The 13,113-nt window shown below is 34.5% G+C and overlaps 1 protein-coding gene across 17 annotated transcripts in view; it reads left to right on the top strand.

Moving 5' to 3' along the window:
- ZDBF2 (zinc finger DBF-type containing 2) overlaps window positions 1–13,113 on the top strand; it is a 109,798-nt gene that overhangs the window by 15,076 nt on the left and 81,609 nt on the right. For 11 of the 17 annotated variants that reach the window (XR_012487742.1, XM_074298934.1, XM_074298933.1 and 8 more), the window contains 6 exons: window positions 4,748–4,798; window positions 6,397–6,436; window positions 6,804–6,858; window positions 11,314–11,438; window positions 11,530–11,564; window positions 12,175–12,272. The gene's annotated coding sequence lies outside the window, so the exon portion shown is untranslated. Of the gene's footprint in view, window positions 1–89; window positions 225–4,747; window positions 4,799–6,396; window positions 6,437–6,803; window positions 6,859–11,313; window positions 11,439–11,529; window positions 11,574–11,918; window positions 12,273–13,113 lie in introns of those variants that run through there. The other 6 variants (XM_074298928.1, XM_074298936.1, XM_074298924.1 and 3 more) reach the window with 5 other exon arrangements.

The raw sequence follows: 13,113 nt of genomic DNA, 5'->3' as shown, positions 1-13,113 counted from the left end.
AAGGACTGAGCGCCGCAGTCCCGGCCCCCCGGGGCCCCTGCCCGCGTCCTCCGCACTCTCCTTGGCGGCGGGGAGCCCTCGGAGTGGGGCGTCTGCGGCTGTGCCCCCTTCCCCTCTGGTCCTCCCAGGAGCACGATGCAGCCCCCGCGTTCTCGGCCACAGCCCTGGGATGCCGTCCGTGGCCCTGCTTCGGAACTGCGCGGGCCGCCGTGGGCCGCCGCCAGGTAGCGCCTCTCTCTGGTCTCGGTTTAATTCCCCGGACAAGGTTCGGGTTGGGCTTCTGGGGATGCAGCCTTTCCACCTGTCGCCGAGGCGGGGTCTTGGTCCCTTTAGTGAGTGGCCCTTTCTTGTGTCCAGAATCCTGCGTTTTCCTTCCCGCGGCTCCTTAGGCTCAGGTTCCCTCCGGCCTTTAAAAACAAAACAATCCTCCGCTCTGTTACCTCTGCTGCCGTTTCCTCGTCCCCCGACCCTTCTCCCTGGAGGCTTTCACTCCCTCATCCCCCGCCCGTAGGCTGCTCGCTTTTCCAATTGCTGAAAATGCTTTTGCGGGTTGTCCATGACCTGTTGCTGACTAGTCTCCCGGGGTTTTCTCTTCTGAGCCTTTTAACAATTTGAGCTGCTGACCATTCCTTCCTTGTGGTTCTTCTCGTGGTTTGCTTTCCACACTGCTATTTCCACATTGCTATTTCTCCTATTTATGTTTTTAAAACTTTCTGTTACCTTTTGTTTTTGTGACAATCATTTTCCCAATCTTTTCTCATTCCCCTCTCCATGGAATCCTTTCTCGGAACGCAACCAAACTGCACTTGAAGGCTTAGTGAAAGTATCTCCTCAACTGAGAGCTGAGAGATGTCTTCCATTAGCAGTGCTCAGGGATCTTCCTCAGTTATTTTCATTAATTTACATTGATAACTTTATTTTCACATTTCCCTCACCCTTTCCCCTACCCAGAGAGCCATCACTTGGAAGAAAAACTGAAAAGCAAAGAAGGAAAAAACTAAAAAGTAGTTTTACAAATCTAATACAACCAAGTATGAAATCAGTGTCATGGTATATGCCCATATGCTTTCTGCAAAGAGGAGAGGGAAGCACATATTACATCTGTTCTTTTATAATCGCAAAGTATTTAGTTTAACTTTTGGTGGGGAGGGAGGAGTTTATTTTCCTGGTCATTTTACGTTGCATCGTTTCTTAGGTCTTCCTGTCCTTTTTCCCAATTCATTATTTGGTTATTTCTTACAAAACATCAATATTCCATTCCATTTACATAACTTAAACAAGTTATGTAAACTAAACAGTTAACTAGTTGATGGGCATGGAATTTTTTTGTTTGTTTCTTTTTACAAAAAGTTCTGCCAAGACTTGGGAATATACAGGACTTTTATGTCTTTGATCTTCTTTATCAGTGTAGGGGAAGTATATATGCCTTACCAGAGTGATCAATCGATAAAGAATATAGATGTATTTAGTTATTCACTTAAAATTGCTTTCCATGATATTTGGAATAATTCATACCTTTAGCAACGTACCTTTTTTACTGCCACTCCTACATTGATTTTATATCTTTCTTTAACAATTTGCTCTACATAAAGTCATACCTTATTTGTTCTAATTTGAATATCTCATTATTAGTCTCTTAACATTCTTGCATATAGTTATTAATAGTTTATAATTCTTTTGAGAAGTATTTATTCAAGTCCTTTAATTACTTATCCTTGGAGAGTAACTCTTTGTCTTGTATGACTGTTAGTCTTTATCTTGGTATCTGATCCCTTATTAGATATTTAATATATTTTGAAGATTTTTTTCTCCCTTGATCTATATTTATACTTCCTTTTTCTTAGTTGTGTTGATTTAATTTGTGCAAAATTTTTAAATTTCACTTACTTAAAATGACCTGTTCTAGTTTTGTGATCACCCATATTCCTTAATTAAGTGATTTTTTCCCCTAGCTATAACTGAATATACCTGATCTAGGTCTCTTATAATTTTTTATGGTGTGATCTTTAGTATTCATTGTATGTATGCATTTTGCTTTTATTGTGGCATATGCTGTGAGAGATTGATTTGCTCTAAATCAGATTTTTGCCAGACTACTTTTTTAGTCTTCTCAGAATATCTTTGCAGATAGGGAATTTTTGTGAAGTGATTTATTTATGTTTCTACATTTTGTTTTTTAGTTCAGTTGTTTGTCTTTCTACTGATTTATTTTTATTTTCAATTTTTAAAAAAAATGAGTACCAAATAGTATTGATAAATTTTACTTCATAGAATAAAAGTTGAAGGGTAGAAGTGCTATCATATTCCCTCTTCATCTCTACTTTTTTTTCTTTGAAGATTGCAGACCTTTTATTCTTTCAAATGAATTATTTTTTTGTCTAGTTATATAAAGTATCCCTTTGGAAGTTTGATAACATACTAAGTCTGTGAATGAATTTAGATAATATCATTTTTTATCATATTGCCATGTTTCAAACATAAGTAATGAATCATCTTTCTAATTATTTGTCATTCTTTATTTCTCAAATGCATTCTCTGATTTCTTTAAGATGACAGTGTTAAGTCATGGAAATAAATAATTGTGGAATTAGATAACTTGGATTTCTGTCCCTTTCTGACCACTTCTGAGCCTGTATAAGTTTTTGGGAGAGTCAGGTTATCTCTTTGGCTATAATCTGTAAAATAAAGGCACATCATACAAACAAATAGTTCTCTTTTTAAATCCTCATTAGCTTCTTTCTTTCTTTTTTGAGAAACTAGATATTGCCCTAAGGCTGCTGCTCTACATTTTTTTAGTTCTTCCAGTGGTTCCTTCTCCCTTGATTGTCTCACCTGTTTGGGGCTTTACTTCATCCCGTCCCTTTATCCCATACTCATGAGCCAGAAATCACCTTTAACTTCTCTTTCTCTTTCCAATCAGTTGCCAATTCCTTTTTCTACCTTCATAGTGACGCCTTCCTCCTTTGGACAACAACCACCATCACAATAATTCAGACCCTCATTGTAGTGTAGATTGTAGTCATATTCTTGCCCTCTTCAGGCTCTCCCTTCTCCATTCTGACTGATGCATGGCTGCCTGAGTAATCCTCCTTCCTTCCAACACCTTGCTGCTTTATCATTTTTCTTTATTCTGTGCTTACTCATTACCTGTAGATTAAAGTATAAATTCCTAACATTCAAACTTCTATCAAGTTTGGCTTCAGCTCATTTGTGTAATAATCTCATTCTGTGTTACCTCACATGAGACTGCATGGAACATTTTCCAATCTGTAAAGCACTATATATACGCCTGCTAGCTCTGATTGAAGCTGATGATACTGTTGATTTTGGAGTCAAGAAGTTATTCAGTGCTGTCTGATTTTCTGTGACCCCATTTGGGGTTTTCTTAGCAGGGATACTGTGCCATTTCCTTCTTCAGCTCATTTTACAAATGAGGAAACAGGCAAATGGGGTGAAATGACTTGCCCAGGATCACACAACTAATAAGTGTCTGAGGTCACATTAAAATGAAAGTCTTCTTGAAGCCAGGCTCTGGCACTTTATCCATTGAGATGAGACTAAATGATCTCTGAAGTGCCTTCTAGATCCAAATCCTCTAGTCCCAGGACATTACATATTTTGACAATATCACATCATTAAACTTTTTTCATGTCCATTTTTTGTTTTTCAATAAATTAGTAAATATTTATTACGTAACAGTGATGTGCCAGGTACTATACAAACATCAGAAACACCAACATTTCCATATACCAAGAACAAAAATAGGAACTTTTAATCTCTTTATGTATAACTTTTTAGGAATTTAAATGTTTTTGTATCTAATGACTTTCTTTCTTTCTTTTCTTTTCTTTCTTTCTTTTTTTTTTTTTTTTTTTTTTTTTTGCTGAGGCAATTGGGGTTAAATGACTTGCCCAGGGTCACACCACTAGGAAGTGTTAAGTGTCTGAGACGAGATTTGAACTCGGGTCCTCCTGACTTCAGGGCTGGTGCTCTATGCACTGTGATACCTAGCTACCCCAACTTTCATTTTATATCAAGTTAGTTTTCTCCAGAATCCCTTACCTTCTCTCTCTGAGAGCTATCACATATAACAGATTGTTGTTCAGTCATGTCCAATTCTTCCTTATCCTATCTGGGGTTTTCTTGGCAAAGATACTGGAGTGTTTTGCCATTTCCTCCCTCAGCTCATTTTACAGATGAAGAAACTGAGGCAAACAGGGTGAAGTGACAGGGTTAGGGCTTCTTTAAGGTATAAGTCTAGTAATGAAATCTCTAGTTCAAAGGGTTTGGATATCTTAGTCACTTTATTTAAGAAATTTGAGATTTGGGTGTTTTTTTTTCCCCCCCACAGTTTGACCAACAGTGTATTAGTGTGCTTATAATTCTACAGTTCCTCCAACATTGATTATTACCATTTTAAAAATCAGCTTTGCCAGTTTTCTGTCTGTGAGGTGAAACCTCGGGGATTTTTTTGATTTGCACTTCTCTAGTGATTTGGAGCATTTTTTCATGTGGCACTGTAAATACATCTTTAAGAAATATTTATTTTTGTCTTGGGGGGAACGGCTATTACTCTTATATATATTTGTTAATTATTTATATATATGGAATATCAAACTTGTATCTGAGTAATTTAATACAAAGATTTTTTTTCCCGTTCAGTTGCTTCCTTTCTTATCTTAGGTACATAGATTTTTGTCTCTGCTTTGGTTTCAAGTAATATGGATTAATCTCTTATCTTTTGTAGTTTTCTCTATTGTTTGTTTGAGAATACATCTCCTACCTACAGCTGGATGAGGTATGTGATCTGCTTCTCTTTTGATATTCTGATCGTGATATTAAGGTCCTGTATCCATTTAGAATGTATTGTGAAATATGGTATAAGGTGTTGGTCTAAGCCTAATGTCTAAACTTTTGTTTTCTCAATAGGTTTTTTTTTTTTTTTTTTTTTTTTTTTTTAAATCAAATAAGGAGTTTTTTCCTTGGGTAATTTATATTTTTCCCTTCTCAAACAATGAGTTATTGAATTGTCTTGTTTCTGATTCTACCTTGTCTAGTCTCTTCCATTGATTGATTTTTCTGTTTTTCCAATTAATAGTAAATAATTTTGATACAGTTTGATATTTGAAAGTTCTATAGAAAAATGGTTGATTTTTGAGGGTTTGATAGCTTGCAACTTTGCTGAAACACCATTATAATTGTCTTAATGTCCTTGTTGCTAGGAGTTTCTAAGTTGTATCATCAGCACCTGGTACATAGTAGGCTCTTATCGGTGTTTTTTAAGTTAATTGATAGTTATTGATAGTTTTAGCTCCTTTTTACCTATTTTTATGCCTTCATCTTTTCTTGTTACAATTGCTAGCAGTTCCAGACCTATATCAAATAATGGTGGGGAGAGTGGGCATCCTTGCTTCAAGGTATTAGGAAAGAGTGTAGTGCATCCACATTACATGTGATGTTTGCTTTTGGATTTATCTAGGTAATTTTTTGATACTAAAAAATATCTCTGTATGCCTATTCTTTTTAGGGTTTTCAACATAAGAGTCTGTTGCACTTTGTCAAAGGCAAAGGCCATTCATCTCTTGAAATGCTCATGTGGTTTTGGATGTTTTTGTTTTTAATATTAATGATGTTGATTGCTTTCTTAAGGTTGAAGCATGCTTGCATCTCTGGTATAAATCCAATTTGGCTATAATGAATAATTCTTAGGATAAATTACAATAGTCTGACAAGTTCTTATTTAAAATTTTTGAGTCATTATTTATTAGTATATGGGCCTGAATTTTTTTTTTTTATATTTTATTTTTCCCTGGTTTAGGTTTATTAGGTCTATATCTGTTTCATAAAGGGCTTTCGGTAGAGTACTTTTTATCTTAGTTTTTGAGAATAGTTGGTAAAATATTTGTACCAACTGTTCTTTAATTTAGAGGTGAAATTAAATTTCTCATCTGAATCAATCAGGATCAGTTCCCCCTCCCCCCCTTAGTAGGCCCCTTTTAAACTAGCTATATTTTCTGTTCTGAGATTGTATTAGGGAAGGTCTCTATCTGGACTTTTGATAGTTGGAATATTTTATATTTTTAAAATTATTAATTTCTTTTGTGTTTGTGATGTTGTTAGCACAAAACTGCATATGTTATAGTTATTGTTTTTATTCTGATTTTGTTGTAATTTCACTTAGTTCATTTTATATTTCGTTGATTTGATTTTTCTGCCTGTTTTAATCAGATTAGGAAAAGATTTATCACTTCTATTAGTCTTTCCAGAGATCTAGATTTTACTAGCTTATTTATTACTATCTATTAATTATAGATTATCATATCTATATTCTTTTTCATTTCCAATGTATCTATTTCTCTTTTAATTTACAATATTGGCTTCTTATGTTTATTTTAGGTTTATTTAAGGATGCTTTACCTGAACCCTCAAAATTTTGGTATGTTTTTTCATAATCATTTTCTCACACATAACTATGTGTTTCTATGATTTGTTTCTATGATTTGTTCTTTAACACCCTCATTAGGTTATCATTGTTAAATCTCTAAGTCTTTTGTTTGTGACCCTAGAACCAATGACTATTTTTGTTAAATTTTGTCTGTGGGGATGTGTTTATATTTCTACTGTCTTTCATTTGTTAATAATATTTCTGATGTGGTCAAAAGTAAAATGTTCATTATGGTGCTAGGAAATACAAATATTGTTTTACAGTCTTTATTTATAATATCCCATAAGTTTTTTAGGTCTAGCTTCTTTAGCAATTTGTTTAGGACTGTATTTTCTCTTTTGTTTTATCTTTTTATTAGATTTATCCAGAAGTGAGGGAAAGACACCAAAAACTCTTGTCTTCTTGTACCTCAGGTAATGTTCATTATGTGAGTTTAGATCCTAACTTTAGTTATTTGGAGAATATAAGTTTAATATTGATATTGGTCTGTTGTCTCTGGTTCTTACAGTGTAACATAGTTTTCTTTGTTTATCCTTTTTATGTTTTAAATGCTTATTTTTACTTTATTAGCATGATTGCAGCTGCTGCTTTTTTGGATTTACTTAAAACATAGTAAATTTTTTCAGCCCCTTAATTTTTATTCTATGTATGTCTTAAAAAAAAAAAAAAGAAAAAGAAAACATGTCACAGACATGTATAAGCAAACAAAACACCATTCTGCATTGGTGTTTTTACATTTATCTCTATGTCTATTTTGTTGTGTTCTCTTGATTCCTCATCTTCAACAGAGGTGGGTAGCACGTTTCATTCCATACTAACAGTGAGCTTATTTTGCTGGGGGAGTCAAGACGTGTGTGTGTGTGTGTGTGTGTGTGTGTATACACATATATACACACATATATGTATGTGTGTATATATACATATAAATGTATAAAACATAAAATTAAATACATATACACACAAAATAATTAGGTAGAAACATTTGGGAAGGGAGGGCACTAGGAATATGAGGATCAGGAAAGGCTTTGTGTAGATGATGGTGCCTGGGCTGCATCTGAAAGGAAGAAAGGAACTTTAAAGTAGAAGTAAGTTAGGGAGTGGATGGTCCAGGCATGATGTATAGTTGGGGCTAAAGCTTTGGAACAGGAAAGAGAATGTGGGGAGTGAGGAGCAGAAAGAGCCCAGGTATGGTGATGTCCCCTAGTGTTAGCAAGTTCAGATGGGGTCAGATTGTAGAGGACTGTATGTAAAATTTTCATTTTATTTTAAAGATAAAAGGAAACCACTGGAATTAGGTTGAGTTGGTCATATGATCAAGTGAGGACATAAAGAAAATTATTTTAGCAGCAGCATCATTAAGAACAGTGAGGGATGAGAAACAAAGCAGGGAGCATTCAGGAAGCTGTTGTAATTGTCTGGTTCCTATCTGTCTGCACTAATATCTCTTTGTTTTGGTGGTACACACTCTTCAGAGCCTATTACTGACTGTAGCATAGAGGACATATCAGCATTATTTATGAAATTATGATCCATATTTTCCAGAGGAAGATCATGGATCCATATAAAATAACTGGTCCCTGGAGTTTTAGTCTAAAGCCCAAGGTCCTGTTTGAATCCAGATGCTTTGAAGCTAGTGCTCTTTCTGCTTTACTGTGTTGTCCATTTCGGACAAGTATCATACTGGCACTATTTCTGAAATGGGCCTAGAATTTAGACATACTCAGCTGCTGCTTCTAGTCTGTTTCACTTCTCTTAAAAATGGTTTTAGTATTGGCTTTATCACATTCTGATAGAAGTTATAGGTATATACATAATATGTGATTAAGCATGATATTTTTATTTTTTCTTCTCAACATTGCTAAGAGTAATGCCTCTGAGAGAGTGGGGCAGGTGACTTTGAACAGCTCTGCCTCACTGCCTTGCAAGTCATGGTCCTCTTGGAGAAGGAAGGACATATGCCTTCAGTGTACACTCTCCTGTACAAAGCAATATAAGTTTGATCCGCTGAAACCTCTTGAGATATCTTGGGGATTATGTGCTATATATATATTTTTTTTAGATCATGCCTTAAGGGGCAGCTAGGTGGCACAAGTGGGTAGAGCACCAGGCCTGAACTCAGGAGGACCTGAGTTCAAATGTGATCTCAAACACTTAACACTTCCTAGTTGTGTGACCTTAGGCAAGACACTTAACCCCAATTGCCTCAGCAAAACAAAACAAAACAAAAAAAGAATCATGCCTTTAACCCAAATTCCTGTGGCTCTCATTGATTGGCTGACAGTAGGTCACAGCTCAAATCTCTCTTGGTCATTGTTTGGGCTCTGATGGCTAAGTGAGTCCACAACTGTTTTCTGTTTTGGTCAAAAACTCTGAGGGTTTTCTCCCAGTCTGTGTTTTTTAAACTAGGTAAAAGAGGCCATTTTCTTTCTCGTTTCTTACTTAGCCTTAATCACTGAATGGGCATTGCTTCAGACAAAGCAGACCTGGGAAGAATGCTCTTAGCTCAAAAAGGCTAAGGTCTCCCACTGCATCTAGGGCCATCTCTAGTTATCTTAATCTGTACTTATCACTGGACCCAGATGGCTCTGGAGGAAAGTAAGATTGGTGATTTTGTATAGCTTGTTCTCACTTAAATTCAGTTCACTTGCAGGTCATGACATCACCTTTCTCATGTTATGATCCTCTTCGAGAGTGAAGAAAAATCTCCTTACTTCCACTGCAGAATCCCTCTCTACTTTTAAAGATAGAGCTTAGTTATTTGGATGTAATCAAATACTGTTATGCCATAGGAAATGACAAAAGGGATAATTTCAGAGAAATATGGGAAGACTCATGCAGAATGAAATAAGCAGAATCAGAGCAACAATTTATACAATAATAGAAGCATCATAAAGACAATTTATGGAGGACTTAAAAACATTGATAATTTTAATGGCCAGCCATAATTCCAAGGGCCAGTGATGATAGATGCTACATATCTCTGGCAGGTCTGATGAATTGAGGGTGCATTTTTGATGTGGCCATTGGGGAAATTTGTTTGCCTGACTAATGATATTTCTTTGAAGAGTTTTGTTTTGTTTTGTTTTTCTTTTCAATGTAGGGGGGGGTGGAAAAGGGACAAAAGAAACATCAGTTAATTGGACCTCCCAAAAAAAGATGCAGCTCAGGCATCATCTTCATGAAGACTTTCCTGATTTCCCCAACTGCTAGTATTCTTCCTAAATTTTTTTGTGCTCCATTACTTTGTACATACTTGTATTTTGTTAGTTTTCTAATTATATTGTTTGTATTTTATATGTACTTCTTTCCCAGTTAAAATGTAAGCTTAATTGACTTGGGAATTGTTTCTTTTTTTGTACTTATATTCCCAATTCCTAGCACAATACCTGAGGTCACAAAGTTATTTCTTAGTTAATACTTGTTGATTGATTGTATTAATAAAAAAAAATTAGTTTTACTTGTGAGCAATATGCAGTCTACTATAGAATACATCAGCTTAGTTCATGAGCTTTTTGGTATCACTTATGTTCCCTCTGAATTTCATTTATTTGGCATTTTGTATGCAATACTCTTATACTTTATAATGTTGTGTATTAGTTATTTGTGATTACTTTGATGACAGATGATGTGTCTTATTTATTTAAACTTTTTCAGTGCTTAGCCTATAGATTCTTACACAATAGACAATAAATGTTGATTGAATGAATGGATGCATTATAGGTGGTTATAAAGTAGTATAATTTAAATGAAATACCATGTTATTAGATGGGAGAGTAGTTCAAGACGTGAATTGATTTGTCATGGCCAAAGGATTCCATTTGTTACATGAAATGGCTCACAGGCTCACCCAAATGTAACTAAGCAAGACAGAATCATATATAATTAAGCAGTGTGCTTCTAGCAGTGGGGCTTTTAAAGTTGGAAGGGAAAATAGAAAGGAAATAAAGGTGGGGTCTAGGGAATAAGGGGAAGAGTTAGAGGAGATTTTGGATCTGATAGAGTCCATATAACTTTGACCAACTCTTTGAATATCTTAAAATATGCTAATCAGCATAGTCTCCCAAGTTGGTTTAACTCTGTGGCAATGGAAACTGGTTGTATGGATTAAAGTTGCTGATTAAAGTTCTTGTTCCATATCAGTTAAATTACTTTTGCTTATTTCCTGATTCTTTGCTTATCCTAGATGAAAGAAATTGAATTAATTGAAAGAAAGAATTAAGCTAGATTCTAAGTAGTTGGATGGATATGATATTTAGTTTAATAATTAACATGTTTTCCTTTTCCAGTTAAACCCTTTGAAAATAAGATCACCATGATACCTTGCTACTGTGCCTTACATAATATAGATTTGTCTCTTTTTTATTTTTTATTTACAAAGCATATGCATGGGTAATTTTTCCAACATTGACCCTTGCAAAACCATTTCCAAATTTTCCCCTCCCCTAGCTGGTAGGTAGTCCAATATATGATAAATATGTTGAAATACATATTAAATCCAATATATGTATACATATTTATGCAGTTATTTTGCTGCACAAGAAAAATCAGATGAAGAAGGAAGGAAAAGAAAAACTGAGAAAGAAAACAAAATGCAAGCAAATAACAACAGAGAGAGTGAGAATGCTATGTTGTGTTCGACACTGTTTCCACGGTTCTATCTGGGTGTAGATGGCTCTCTTCATCACTAAACAAGTGGAATTGGTTTGATATTTGTCTTTTATATAAAAATTAATATCTTTTGCTTATCAGTTTTTTCATAAATATAAGGTAGATTTTTGGTTAGGACAGTTTTAAGAAATTTAACATTTTCTTGATATTGCTAGAAAATGTCCATAAACAATGAATCTTGTATTTTTCTGAATTTTTAGGTTTCCAACCCTGATGTTTTGTATTGACTTAAAGTCCTGAGACTGAAGAAGGCTACAACTTTGAAATCTAATGTCTGATATATTTGAAATAGTCTTATTTTATGGGGGAAAGGGCAACTATTAAGGTAAGTATCTAGTAATCTTCCTTTAGTTTATATTTAAGACTTATAAAACTAAATTGGCAATTTGGGCCCTTTGTACTTATCTTTCTAACAGGTTATTGATGAAAATACCAACACTATCATGTTCTGGTAAGAAAAGTAGGCACCTTTCTGCTTCTTTTGTGTTGCATGTGAAAATAAAATATTAAATCTGCATGTAGATTTTAAAAAATATAAATTAATGTTTTTTTCTCCAGTTTGAGTGAGAATGCATTTGTGATCTAAGGTTTTCTTCTACTCTGGGTTAAGGAAAACTCATCTCCTCAAAGTAATGCTAGCATTAAGGGAGCTCCATTAAAAAGTTAAAAGATCTTTTATGAACATCAGCCATTTTTAATTAAAATATTTTTATATATTTTACATTGTCTAACATGATACAGAGTTATCAACTTTAATTTTCTTGTAGGTATTTTAACATTTCTGGTAAGTTTCCAAATTTTAGTGTTATTTTTTTTAAAGTACAATTTTTGGTGAATCCTGTTAGATAGTAAACACAAGTTATCTTAATTTCTTGTTTGTGTTTGTTCCTAGAAGAAATTTTGTAGTGAATAAAAAACATTTCTATTCTACTCTATGGTGTTATTCTGATTTTACAGACAATCTGTAAACTCTTTCTTTCTAGCCTTGTGTCTGGCATGTGCTTATTAATAAATGGTTGTTGATTGATTTCCTTGTGATTTATTTACCTTTTTAATCTCAGTGTAGTGCAGCGGCAAGAGTGCTGGGTTTAGTCAGAAGACCTGAATTCACTTCCTGACTTACTACCTGTATTCCCACTTACTGCCAGTATGATATTGGGTAAGTCAGATATTTAAACTTCCTGGGTCTTCATTTCCTCAGTAAAATGAGTAACCTCTTCAAATTCAGCTTTGCATTTATGATGCTATGAAGCCTTTGCTATTAGGTAGTTAACATTTTTTGAAAGAAAGGAACATATCTTATTTCTCTGTCTGCAAAACCTAGAAAATTTCATTGCACATGGGAGCCACTTGTTGAATTTTAGATTTGAGACTAGGAAATACAAAATTAAAAAGATAAGAATCTTAAAGATTTTTTTTTCCCCTCTCATGGACAACTTTTGTTAATTAAATGCCTTCCATTTTTCTTTTCAGAAAGAAAAAATATAAAACAAAATTGTCAAAAAGCATTCATCTACTTTTTTAGGCTATAACCTGGGGCTTTCTTCTCTAGCACTAGTTCATTTTAGAATGCTTTTTAATGTTGTTTTTTTCCTGCCCAGTTGCTTGATGAGTAGCTCCAGCAATTATCCTCTTCGTGTATTTGTGGTTCTTCACCTGCTTCATGAGTTTGCTAATTTTGTAAAGGGAAAAAGAGAAAAACAGCATATGCATAAATAGGATTACACTGAACAACTTTGAGACTTAGCTATTCCTCTGCTTTTAATGGATAGTCTGTGTTTGAAAGACTCACAAGAAATATCATCATTTCTTTCATTAAGCACTAGTATTTAATAATTTGTGCCATCAGACAGTATAGGAAACATTATTCAAACATCACATTCTTGTTGATCCAGTCTTATGAAAGAAAAGCTTTAAGAACTTTGAAGGTAGTAGTAGAGAACTCACGAAGGTAACCAAATAATTGAGTAGTTTGATTAAAATTTGTTATGGGTCAGAAA

This window comes from Sminthopsis crassicaudata, chromosome 3 (assembly GCF_048593235.1).
Source record: "Sminthopsis crassicaudata isolate SCR6 chromosome 3, ASM4859323v1, whole genome shotgun sequence".
Classification (NCBI taxonomy): domain Eukaryota; kingdom Metazoa; phylum Chordata; class Mammalia; order Dasyuromorphia; family Dasyuridae; genus Sminthopsis; species Sminthopsis crassicaudata.
The sequence above is the reverse complement of the archived record's forward strand: the minus strand, read 5'-3'. Positions and strand labels throughout refer to the sequence as shown.